Here is a 13,280-nt window from a genome sequence, read left to right as displayed (position 1 = left end):
CCACTTTCTAGTCAAAGCCTTTCAAAGAAATTGAATATTTAAACTCCTTACAGTAAACCCTAGGTTAAACTACAGAGACCTCAATCAAAGCACAAGATCGCTAGCCTCTTATGTTGGTACTTCAGGATCCATACAAATAAAAAATAAACTAGTATACAGCGGAAAGAATTAACTAGTTATATCTTTCTTTGTAGCTTAAAGACCTCTTGATCTTCTGCTGTATTCCTCTCCTCCTCTTGGATGTCGTATGAGTGACGATATACAAAGATGTAAAAGCCACCCAAGTCCTTCTTTCTTCAAAGACTTTTGGCCACCAAGGGATCAAAGCTAGGAACACCACCTCTTGTTCTTCTTTCTTCCTTACAACCCGCCGGCCACAAGATGGTTGAAGCCTCTTGATGTCGCCGACCTTAGGTGAGAAAGCAAGGAGAGAATAAGAATATGAGGGGGCCGACCACAAGGAGAATAGAAGAGGAATAGAAATTGAGTAGTTGATTATTTCCTCTAAGACACCATTTATCCTCTTTTATAATCCTTGGTAATGACTAAAAAGGAAAGATTTTAACAATAATTAAAATCTCTCTTTTAAATTTCTTATTGTGGATGGATACAAAAGGAAAGTTTTAAAAATTAAAAATCCCTCTTTTAAACATTATAGATAGCTACAAAAAGAAAAGATTTTTAAAATTAAAACCTCTCTTTTAAATCATGGTTATAAAAAAGGAAAGTTTTAATAAAAATAAAATCTCTCTTTTAAACCATTGTGGATTGCTACAAAAGGAAAGATTTTTTTAAATTTAAAACTCTCTTTTAAAACCATGTTATGGCTTCAAAAAAGGAAAGTTTTTAAAATTTAAAATCTCTCTTTTAAAACATTGTAGATGACTACAAAAAGAAATATTTAAAAAATTAAAAATCTACTTTTAAACCCATCTTGGTTGGCCCCTTGCTTGGGCACCAAGCAAGGGGCGGCCGACCCCTTGCTTGGGCACCAAGCAAGGATGTGGCCGACCATAAGAATGACTTGGGTGGATGCGAGGCTTTATACATAGAGGCTACAAGGGACCTAGAGGAGGAATTGGTTTTGGCCTCCTGATGATCTTGAGCTTCTTGTGTTCTACCTGAACACCTAACTCAAGTTTATCAATAATAACTCATACCACTAAAGAGTTATTATTATACTACCGCACAAATCCCATATTGCATTATGGGCTCATTCTTATCATGAGTGTGTTAATCTCCCTGTGTTTAAGATATCGAATGTCCATTAATTAAATGAGTTACTGACAACTCACTTAATTAACATCTAGCTCCAAGAGTAGTATCACTCAACTTTATTGTCATGTCGGAACTATAAGTCCACCTACAGGGTTTACATGACAATCCTTATGAGTTCCTCAAGGGGACATCATCATCCTAATAAATAGGGCACAGTTTCCTTCTATAATCAACAACACACCATATAAATAATATTATTTCCAACTTATCATGCCTATTAATTTAACGAATAAATCTCACCCTTTGGTAAATTAAACAAATAAATACTAAGTACATGTACTTGTTATTATATCGAGATTAAGAGTACGCACATCCATAATAACAGAGGTTATGTTCTTTTATGTAGTCAGTATAAAAGGAACAACCTCAAATGGTCCTGCTCTATACACACAGTGTACTAGTGTAATTTTATAGTCAAGATAAATTAGTACTAAATTACACTACAACCATTCCAATGGTTTATCCCAATCCATCTTGGTTGTGAACTTCTATTTATAATTTATAAGGAACTGATAACATAATCTTTTGTGTGACACCACACACCATGTTATCTACAATATAAATTAAATAGACAACTGCATTTAACTAAATGCAGACATTTGACCAATGTGATTCTCATTTCAAAATAAATATTTATACAAAAAGCAAGGCTTTTAGTATACATTCTAACAATCTCCCACTTATACTAAAAGACTATGCTGTCATATATACTGTCATACATCTTATCCCCATTCCCTCAACATGCCCATCAAAATTTCTCGCCGGAAGGACCTTAGTAAAAGGATCTGTCAGGTTATCTTCTGATATAATCTTAGCGACAACAACTTCTCCTCGCTTTAAGATGTCTCGTATCAGGTGGTACTTGCGCTTAATGTGTTTACTTACCTTATAGGCTCGTGGTTCCTTCGAGTTTGCTACTGCACCACTATTATCACAATAAATTGTGATAATTTTGGGCAAATCAGGAATCACATCTAAGTCCACCAAGAAATTTTTGAACCATACAGCTTCTTTGGCTACCTCAGAGGTTGCCACATACTCAACTTCCATGGTGGAGTCCGAAACGTATTTCTACTTAACACTCCTCTATGCTATGGCTCCACCTCTCAAAGTAAACACATACCCTGAGGTCGACTTATTATTGTCCCTATCTGATTGGAAGTGCGAATCGGTGTAACCCACAGGGAGCAAAACATCTGTTTGGTAAACTAGCATATAATCTCTAGTCCTTTTCAGGTACTTCAATATATGCTTTACGGCAGTCCAATGTCCTTGTCCTGGGTTACTTTGATATCTGCTAACCATGCCCACGGTAAAATAGATATCCGGTCTCGTACATAGCATCGTATACATTAGGCTTCCTACAACTGAAGCATAAGGAACTACCTTCATGTCCTCTATTTCCTTTAATGTTTTAGGAGACATCTCTTTAGATAAAGGTACTCCATGCAGAAAAGGTAGAAAACCTTTCTTGGAGTTTTGCATGCTAAAATGAGCTAGAATAGTATCGATGTATGAAGCTTAGGATAAACACAACATTCTCTTCTTGCGATCCCTTATTACTTTGATCCCAAGAATATGTCCACATTCTACCAAATCCTTCATATCAAACTGCTTGGATAATCATACTCTTACGTTTGACAATACTTTGACATTGTTGCCAATGAGCAAAATGTCATCTACGTATAGTACAAGAAATACCACCACGTTTCCGTCACTCTTTTTGTATACACAAGACTCATCCGGACACTGAATAAATCCATAAGACTGGATCACTTCATTAAACTGGATGTTCCAAGATCTCAAAGCTTGCTTCAGTCCATAGATAAACCGATTGAGCTTACATACAAGATGCTCTTTGCCCTTCGTAATTAATCCCTCTGGTTGCTTTATATGGATATTTTCTTCAAGACTTCCATTAGGAAAAGTTGTCTTGACATCCGTTTGCCAAATCTCATAATCCATATGAGTGGCAATAGATAAAAGAATCCGGATAGACTTAAGCATGGCTACCAACGAAAATGTTTCCTCATAATCGGTTCCCTTTTTCTGAGTATACCCTTTTGCAACAAACCTTGCTTTGAAGGTTTCCACCTTCCCATCTGTCCCTCTTTTTCTTTTGTAGACTCATTTACATCTAATGACTTTTACATCATTTGGTGGTTCTATAAGCTCTCAGACCTAATTAAAGTACATAGATTCTATTTCAGAGTTCATTGCACTTTGCCAAGATGCTGCATCTTTATCTTGGAGCGCTTCATCATATGTCTAGGGATCAGGTTCATGTTTACCAGGGATCAAGTCCAAAGATTATCCCAAAAATATGAATCTATCAGGTTGCCTAACAACCCTCTCACTACGACGAGGCACTACTTGTAATTATGCATCATTTGTGACACGTGTTGCAGTTTCTTGTGGTATCTCATCTTATACCGTTGGTACTAAAGTAGACGTGTCTTCTCTTATTTCCTCAAGAACAATTTTACTCATGAGCTTGTGGTATAGTCCTCTTCTAAAAATCGGGCATTGGTGCTAACAATGACCTTCTGATCTTTAGGACTATAAAAAAATCACCTTTCGTTCCTTTAGGATGACCCACAAATAAGCAAACTTCTATACATGATTCTAACTTATCAGCGTCTCCCTTCAGCACATGTGCTGGACTACCCCAAATCCGAATATGTTTCAGACTAGGCTTACGCTCATTCCACAATTCTGTGGGAGTAAAGGTTAATGATTTAGAAGGTACCAAGTTCAGAATGTACACTGCTGTTTCCAAAGCATATCCCCAAAATAAATTTGGTAATTCTGAATAACTCATCATTGATCTAATCATTTCCATAAGAGTCATATTCCTTCATTCTGCCACACCATTATGTTGGGGTGTATCATGTACAGACATTTGAGATTGAATCTCGACCTCTGATAAGTAACTCCTAAACTCTCCTAAGAGGTACTCACCATCACGATCAGACCGTAGTGTCTTGATACCTTTATCATGATGTTTCTCCACATCAGCCTTGTATTCTTTGAACTTATCAAAGCACTCAGACTTGCGACACATCAAGTAAATGTACCCGTATCTCGAATAGTCATCTATAAAAGAGACAAAATATTCGAAACCACCTCTTACCTGGATAGCATAGGTTCACACAAATCAGAATGAACCAATTCCAACATATCTTTGGCTCTATACCTCTTGGCGTTAAAAGGTCTCTTGGTCATTTTTCCTTCCAAGCAAGATTCGCAGGTTGGAAAATTTTCCACCACTAATGAACCCAAAGGTCCATCGGCTATTAGCCTTTGAATCCTACTCAAGTTAATATGACCAAGCCTTAGATGCCAAAGATATGCTTGGTTTATTTCCAAATGTTGCTGTCTCTTATTAGAATTAGAAGATGTGTTATTAATTTTCATTTGTTGTATCGTGGAAGTTATTGGATTTAGAATATATAAATTGTCAACCAATGTACCAGAACAGATAACTACTCTATTTTTCTTGACAACTACTTTGTCATCAAAAGAAACAGAATATTCATCCATAAATAGTTAAGAAACTGAAATCAAGTTCTTCCTAAAAGATGGTACGTAAAGACAATTTCTCAAAATCAAAATGTTATTCCTATTGAAAGATAATAAAACATCTCTCACTGCAACAGCCGCCACTCTCGTAGCATTGCCCATGTAGACGGTGATTTCTCCTTCATGTAGTCGTCGGGTTTCCTGGAACCCCTGCAATGAATTACAGATATGATCAGTGGCTCCTGTATCTACATACCAGGTACCGGTAGATAACACCACTAAATATGTTTCAACCACTAGAGAATAAGATATACCTTTATTGTTCTCCTTTCTGCGAGGACAGTCCACTTTCCAATGTCCAGACTGTTTGCATGTGAAGCACTTGCCCTTCGGCTTCTTCACACCTGCATGGGGCCCAGTCCCTAAAGATCGATTCACTTTCTTTGCTGAACCAACTTGTTTCTTTTTCTTCTTTCCACCTTTCGGCTTAGAAGCAAAAACATTTTCAGCAATGTGAATTTGAGAACTTTGACGAAATAGCCCCTCTGCTTGAAGTTCTATCAGAAGTTCCGCCAACGAATAAACCCTTTTGTTCATGTTGTAGTTCAGGCGGAACTGCTTAAAAACTTTTAGGCAGTGTTTGGAGAATGATATCAACCTAGGTTTCCCCATCGATTTCTACTCCAAGGACTTCCATCTCATTCAAAAGAGCCATCATTTTGAGGATATGATCTCTTACGGGTGTTCCCTCAGTCATGGTGGTCATCATCAAGGTTCTCATAGCCTCCTTCCTAACAGCCCGATTCTGGTGTACGAAGAGTTCCTTGAGATTGCGCATCATGTCATAAGTAGTAGGCATGACCTGATGTTGATGTTGCAACACATTTGACATAGAAGCTAAAATGTAACACCACGTCATCTCATTTGCCTTGACCCATTTCTTATGATACTCAATCTCCTCTTCACAAGAATCGCTATTAGGCAGGCTTGGATAGATCTAAAAAAGTATGAACTTGTAACCTTCAGCAGTTAAGACAATGTCCAAGTTTTGTTTCCAATCAATGTAATTGAGACCAGTAAGTTTGTTTTCTTTCAATATAACAGCAAGAGGATTGAAAGCCATTTGAAATCCTAAGAATCACAAAATATTTGGTCAAAACTTTAGAATTTAAAATAATATTGATTCCTCAAACAATATCATTTAAATTCACCAACACTTCAAAACACCGTGAATTTTGTATGTCATGATAGTGTGGACGTATACAAATTCAAACATTTGTAAGAGAGGTATTACCCTTTAATTTTATTATCTTGTCAACCTAATTTTATGATAAATAAAATTAATAGTTGATTTTTTTTCGACCACACAAATAATAGCAGTAACTCCAATGGGAAGGATACTATTAAATGCGTCTAAGTGTATACCATTACTTGATACTTGGCCCATTAAATAGGATTGTGCCCCTTCAGATGGAGAAGATCACACAAACCTAAATAATTTCCTATAATCATCCAAAAAGGGAGTTTGATCTAGTGATCCACAAACAAACTCATCCGATGTGGAGGAAGGCACTCAAAGCCAATGCGCAATCTTGAATGTATCACTTACAAACCAGTAATGGAGACTGTGGAATTTAAATAATTTCTCTCCCACTTAGTTATTTAAAACGAGGAATTTTAACATGCATACACACAACACATATAAACAACATAAAAGGCAATAAATATGAAAAAAAAAATTTACAACTACTATGCCCTCATCCATAGTTGTCCTCCGTGTGCCACCAACCCTAGCCGCCGCCAATGGGTCATGTCATCGTGTCTATCTTACTTCCTTTTCCGCTGCGCCTCTGGTCCTCAAATAGCACAATGCCTCGCAAGGATACGATCCGCGACAAAAATAAAATTTTACATTTATCGATCTTATATTCCACAAGGGAATGTACATGTAATCTAGATCGAACAGAATGTAAAATCCTAAAACTAATACAGCTCCTGCTGTATTTAATAATTACAATCATGCATATACATAAAATGCCCTCGACATGCCCGAGGGTCCAAATCACACACAAACACAATAGGACCATAATAGTTGGAACTAGGATGCTTGCAACCACAGAATTAATCTATTTGCACATCCTACTATTATCCTGCCTAAATTTATGTATGAAAAGTGCATAATTTAACTGAAAACCAAACACACATAGGTAGAAAACTAGCTCTGAGACCAATTGTTGGCATTACTCAGAATTCTGTTCTGTTTCCCTTGTACAAAAATTTGTACAAGCACAGAACTTTTCCTAACAACCTATGTACTTTTCAGAAGTTAAACTTGGATTGCAAACGAAACTTAACATTATTAGTCCAAGTTCAACCCATGTGCCCATCAGAAGTTAAACCATATTACAGAAGTTGATTAAATATCTATTTCAAGGATTGGCTTCTAGGTCGTTGGCGAGACACTCGACCTTCTTGGGTATGGGATCATCCACCACTTTCTAGTCAAAGCCTTTCAAAAAAAATTGAATATTTAAACTCCTTATAGTAAGCCCTAGGTTAAACTACAGAGACCTCAATCAAAGCACAAGATCGCTAGCCTCTTGTGTTGGTACTTCAGGATCCATACAAACGAAAAATAAACTAGTACACAGCGAAAACAATTAACTAGTTATACCTTTCTTTGTAACTTAAAGACCTCTTGATCTTCTACTGTATTCCTCTCCTCCTCTTGGATGTCGTGTGGGCGACGATCTATCAAGACGCAAAAATCACCCAAGTCCTTCTTTCTTCTAAGACTTTCGGCCACCAAGGGATCAAAGCTAGGAATACCACCTCTTGTTCTTCTTTCTTCCTTGCAACCCGCCGACCACAAGATGGTTGAAGCCAATCTTGATATCGCCGGCCTTAGGTGACGTGCCAACCAAGGATACAGGTCGAGACTTATAGCCTTGCGGCACCGGATACATGGAAAAGCGTACAGGTCAGGATTTTGCTAACCAAGGATACAGGTTGGGACATTTAGCCGTGCGACACTGGATAGATGGAAAAGCGTACAGGTCGGGATCTTGCCAACCAAGGATACAGGTCGATACTTATAACCTTGTGCCACCAGATACATGGATCAAAAGCGTATAGGTCAGGATTTGGGATAAGCAGAGGCGGACCGAGGCATACAGATCAGGACTTAGGACAAGCAGATGCGGACTGAAGTATACAAGTCGGGACTCAGGACAAGCAAATGCAGACTAAGGCATACAGGTCGAGACTCAGGACAAACAGATGCAGACTGAGGCATACAGGTCAGGATCCAGGATAAGCGGAAGCAGATTGATGCATGCAGGTCGGAATCCAGGATAAGCAGAAGCAGACCGAGGAGTACAGGTCGGAATTCAGGATAAGCGGAAGCAGACTGGCGGATACAGGTCGGGACCTCGGGCGTATGGTAGGTCGAGAAGAATAGGTGGACTTCTACAGATCAGGACTAGCGACCTGAACTATGAGGACCCGTGCTAGGGTTAACAGAGCGGGAAAAATATATGCGACAAGCATACACAAGTCCGGATGCGTGAAGCAGTAAACACAGGATAGCTACGGGTATGCGTCCACATGTCAGGATTAGAAGGTATGAGGAGCCAATACAGGAGCAACGGAATAAGGAGGTCGGCCGCTACACGACAAGCATGCCAAGGAATCGTAACCACCTGTCAAGGAATAATCATTGCCTATCAGAGAATATGTCAATGGTCGGGTGCTCACAGCACCCTCATTCCTTCCTAAACCTATAAGAAGAGGCCACGTGTCATCCATCGCCAGAAAAAGCATGACACCCAACATTCCCTGACACCTGTCAGATTCCATAAGCATTCGTTGCAGTATAAAAAGGGATGCTTTATCCCTTACGCAGGTACGCTCACTCGTCACTTTTCCTACCCGTCTTTACTTTTCGTCCTTTCTCTGTACTTCTGGAGAAAAAAGTACCTGACTTGAGCGTCAGAGGGCCTGACCCTGGGACTTTTTCCCTGGTTTCTGGCTTCTAACGTGGAGGGGGGCTCGTCTGAGTGTGCGCAGGATTAGCAGCTTCGTCCCTCCTGCCGTCATCCGCTCATGGGAACCTTTCGGCAGGTTGCCAGGTCATCCAGGAGACCCAACAACTTTCCGTCAACACCGGCGACACCGCGACCACCTTCATCCGACTCGGCTTTCAGACGAGATCAATCATCTTTCAGGATAAGCATATTATCTTTTAGATGAATATCATATCCTTTTTCCAAGAGTTGTCCTAAGCTTAAAATGTTACTCTTCATATTTGGCACAAAGAAAACATTTGAGATAAATTCATGTTTTCCATTCTTCAAATGGATGAGAATGTTACCTTTGCCTTTCACCTCGATCAGTCTTTGATTTATCTCCGAAAGATACATTACCACCAACTGATTCATCAAGATCTATGAACTTGCTCTTTTTCCCACACATATTGTTGCTTGCACCAATATCAAGATACTAGATTATATCTTCGCCTCTTTCATTATCTTTATATGCTAGCAGTAGGGTGTCATCTTCTTCTTTCCTTTCTTTCATATAGTTTACTTTTTCATATACTTTGTTCTTGGGCAATTTACATTCTTTAGCATAATGCCGAAATTTGTCACAATTGTAGCATTTAACTTGAGATTTATCATACCTCGAGTTTATGTATCCTCTTCCACATCCTCTTGTTGAATGTTCTCCTCTTTCATTTTGTTGTTGGAAACTCATCCTTTCTCATTAGGACAGCCTCATCCATATCCACGACCTATTCCACGTTGACTTCTATTGTTATTGAAGATTAATTTCATCTTTCTTTGTCGGTTGAAGAGTCGTCTTTAGGAGTTGTTGAATAATTTTTTTATTTATCTTCTTTTCTTCATGGGATTGTAATGAACTCAGGAGTTGCTCCATCGTCATGGCTTGTAGATCTTTGGTCTCTTCGATGATGGTTGTAATGCTATCAAATTTTGAATCTAGTGATCAAAGAATTTTTTTTCAATGATAATTACTTCTTCTAGTTTCTCACCATTTCTCTTTAGTTGATTGGAAATAGTAAAGACTCTAGAAAAGTAATCGGATATCAATTCGCCTTCTTCCATATGAAGAGCATTAAATTGACTTCTTAATGTTTGAAGTAGTACATTTTTTACTTTTTTTTTCTCCTCGATATGAGACTTAGAGCTTTTTCTATGCTTGCTTGGCTGAAGTAGCACTTGAGATTTTCTCAAAATTATCTTCATCTAAAGCTTGATAAATAAGGAAGAGTTTTCTTGTCTCTTTTTTTTTAAATCTCTCAGACTATCTTTTTCAGTCGAAGATAGTGTCGAGTCATCATGCGTCTCAACATATCCTTTTTCTATAATCTCCCAAACATCGTGAGCTCTAATAAGCGCCTTTATTTTGATATTTCAATTATTATAATTACTCGCCTTGAGTACCGGAATTTGGAAGAGAACCATACCTCCATTAGATATGACTCTAATACTATTTTGTTGGAAAAAGAATTACTGGAGAAAAATTAAAGAAATTATGGACGAAAAAAATATGGAGGAGGAGGAGAATCTCTACAGGAAAGAGGAGCAGAATAAAATAAAAAAACTCAACTTACTTCATTCATCGGAAAAAGATATATATTTATAGATTTATTGGATAAGCACTAGATTTATTTTTTTTTATTCGATCTCCACAAAACTCTTATTTTTATCATGATTGTCACCTCATCAAATTCTATAGACCTACAATAAGTCGATACATGGGTTGGAGTATTTTTGCGGCGACCAACGCCAACAATAAGAAAAAAATGATAATCTCAATTAGCCTCATTGACTATCCCTGTGTGAACGGCCCAGTCCCATGAAAGTTTCCCACTGGCCACCAGGGTAAATCGGAAAGTGCACGTGGCGGTCAGCACAGAAGCCCAACATCCTTTGATTATACCCCTCATTTGAAAAAAAAATTTCTTATAAATATATCATAGTTGAGATTCGAACTATGAATATCTGAAATAATCTAGATATTTTACTACGACACCATCATCCGGACCGACCAGTGCCAACAACGAACCGGCTTGAGGCGGATTGGATCGTACGTAATTAATTTGCTCCGGCGACAAGTTTAATCGCGTGCATGCACCAACAAGATGAGTGTTTTTTGTTTCTTTTCATTTTGTTTTTTTCCTTTTTTTTTTTCTTTTAAATAGTGTGCTTTTCATTAATTTTTTTTTAAAAAATAAAATAGCACAATCTTAAGTACAGCTAATTAAGAGTTGCTTTGTACAAGATTGAGTTATTTTGGAATAGCTTTAATTAAAATTATATTAACTCCGAGAAACACAGATGGACCATAATGACTATCCAACATCATTAGTGATTCGAATGCTATATGCATTTATTTATGCTACATGAAAATCGAATGCCCGGGGAAATTCGTTAGTACGTTCATTTACTATTGTATTAAGTCCCGTGAGATTAAAATAGTTATAAAAAATTGATAAATCCGATAACATTGAATCTGGGATGATTGATTATATACTATAAAATTTTTTTCATGATTGATTTGATACTATAAAATTTTTTCATTAATCGTCATGATAAATCATGGATTGTTCATGTGGATTATTCAGAGCCCAGTATTTTTTTAATTATACATCCTATTTAAAAGTAGGGTTAAAATAATTATGAGGAGTACATGGAAGTATTTTTCGATTGAAAATTATTGATGAAGTATTATTTTGATTTTTTTTTTTTTTGAAAAAATAGGATTAAATTCGATGTCTTTTTCATTTTTGGCCAAAGTAAATAAAATAAATAATAATAATAATAATAATAATAATAATAATAATAATAATAGTAGTAGTAGTAGTGTGCTTTCCCTTACCACCGCTGAGCTGAATTGCTGTCCCCCTCTTCGATGGCATCCTCGAACACCTTTCCTCTGGTAACTAATATAAAAAAATATATATAATAAAGAACTAAATAATTATTTTAAGAGAAATAAATATATTAATCAGATAATTTATCAGAAAATATATTTGTATGAATTTATGAAATTTATTGATTTTTTTTAATTTTAAAACAATCTTTTTAGGTGTTAAGAGACATAAATGGATAAGAAAAAATCTGTTTAAAAATACCTGGGAGTTGATTAGATATATAAGTTTAGGGTTTGTTTATCAAAACCTAAGTTTGTTAATTAAAAACCGAAGCTTGCGTTCCCTTCCTCGTGCTCGCAATGCGGCGCCGCCGTGCTCCCGACCCGACGACGTCCGCTGCTCGTGGACGGCCGACGTCACCCGTTTACTCCTTCCTCTTCCTCCTCTTCATCCGTTTCCGGTGACCTCGAGCGCGTCTTCAACAAGTTCGACTCCAATGGCGATGACAAGATCTTGTTTGAGGAGTTCGCCGCATTGCTCGCGAGCCTCTGCCACCCGCCTTCCGAGGAGGAGCTCCACCGAATGATGGTCGAGGCTAACTCCAACGGCCAACGGGGACGGGCTCATCTCCGTGGAGGACTTCGTGGAGATCAATGCCCCGTCGGGGACCTCCGCCTCGCCTTCGCCATCTTCGATCTCGACCGAAACAACATCCTCTCTGCGGAAGAGCTCTTCAGGGGCCTCAGCAGGATCGAGGAGGGTGCCTCCGGCACCCAGTGCCGCCGAATGATCCAAGGGGTCGACTGCGACGATGACAGCCTCATTAGTTCGAGGAGTTTAAAGCCATGATGACTTGCGGGGCGGGTTTCTCCCGCGCCTGTGTTGCTCTCGCCGCCGCCAATGGCACTGCCGACCATCGGAACCCATGGTAACAGAAATACTAGTTGAATTAAGATTATGCTTTTATTAACATAGGATCTATTGGGGATTAAATGTTTCCATGTTTTGATTAATTAACAGGTTATTAACTAACTAGAGTTTAGTTGGCCAATTAATTGGGTGATTAATTAAGGTATGAATTTATCACATGATTAATTAATATAATTAGGATTTGAGGAAATTGATTAATGGGCTAATTATTGAGTTGTCTTATATAGATGATTAATTCATTTAAGTGATTTAATTACTGAGTTAATTATTGACTAATTAAATCATAGTACAATAATTGATTGATATTGATTGACCAAAGAGTTTACTATAATGTGAATCAAAAAAATAGACGAATGCTAAAGGGGGAATAAATGATTTTATTATTTATGGTTATTAGAATTATATTGGCATTTAGTTTTATTTTGTATGATGTACCTTATAGGATTCGAGCACGAGACTTGTTCTCTGATTTGAGGATGGTTATGGTGATTCTACAACTGAGGTGAGTAGACCCTGCTTTTCTTCTTGATAGCTTTAATTATAGTACATGATTGATCACTGCTATATTTGATTAGGTCATAATTACTCGCTTATCTTAAATATGTTATATATTGCCCCTAAGTTTGATACCTTATTATTTGTCCTTATACTT

The 13,280-nt window shown here is 37.6% G+C and overlaps 1 pseudogene; it reads left to right on the top strand.

The window, feature by feature from the left end:
• Positions 1 to 11,736: 11,736 nt before the first annotated feature.
• Positions 11,737 to 12,630, top strand: LOC122004714 (annotated as a pseudogene).
• Positions 12,631 to 13,280: the final 650 nt, after the last annotated feature.

The sequence above is a fragment of the Zingiber officinale genome, chromosome 7B, assembly GCF_018446385.1.
Source record: "Zingiber officinale cultivar Zhangliang chromosome 7B, Zo_v1.1, whole genome shotgun sequence".
Taxonomy (NCBI): domain Eukaryota; kingdom Viridiplantae; phylum Streptophyta; class Magnoliopsida; order Zingiberales; family Zingiberaceae; genus Zingiber; species Zingiber officinale.
The sequence above is the reverse complement of the archived record's forward strand: the minus strand, read 5'-3'. Positions and strand labels throughout refer to the sequence as shown.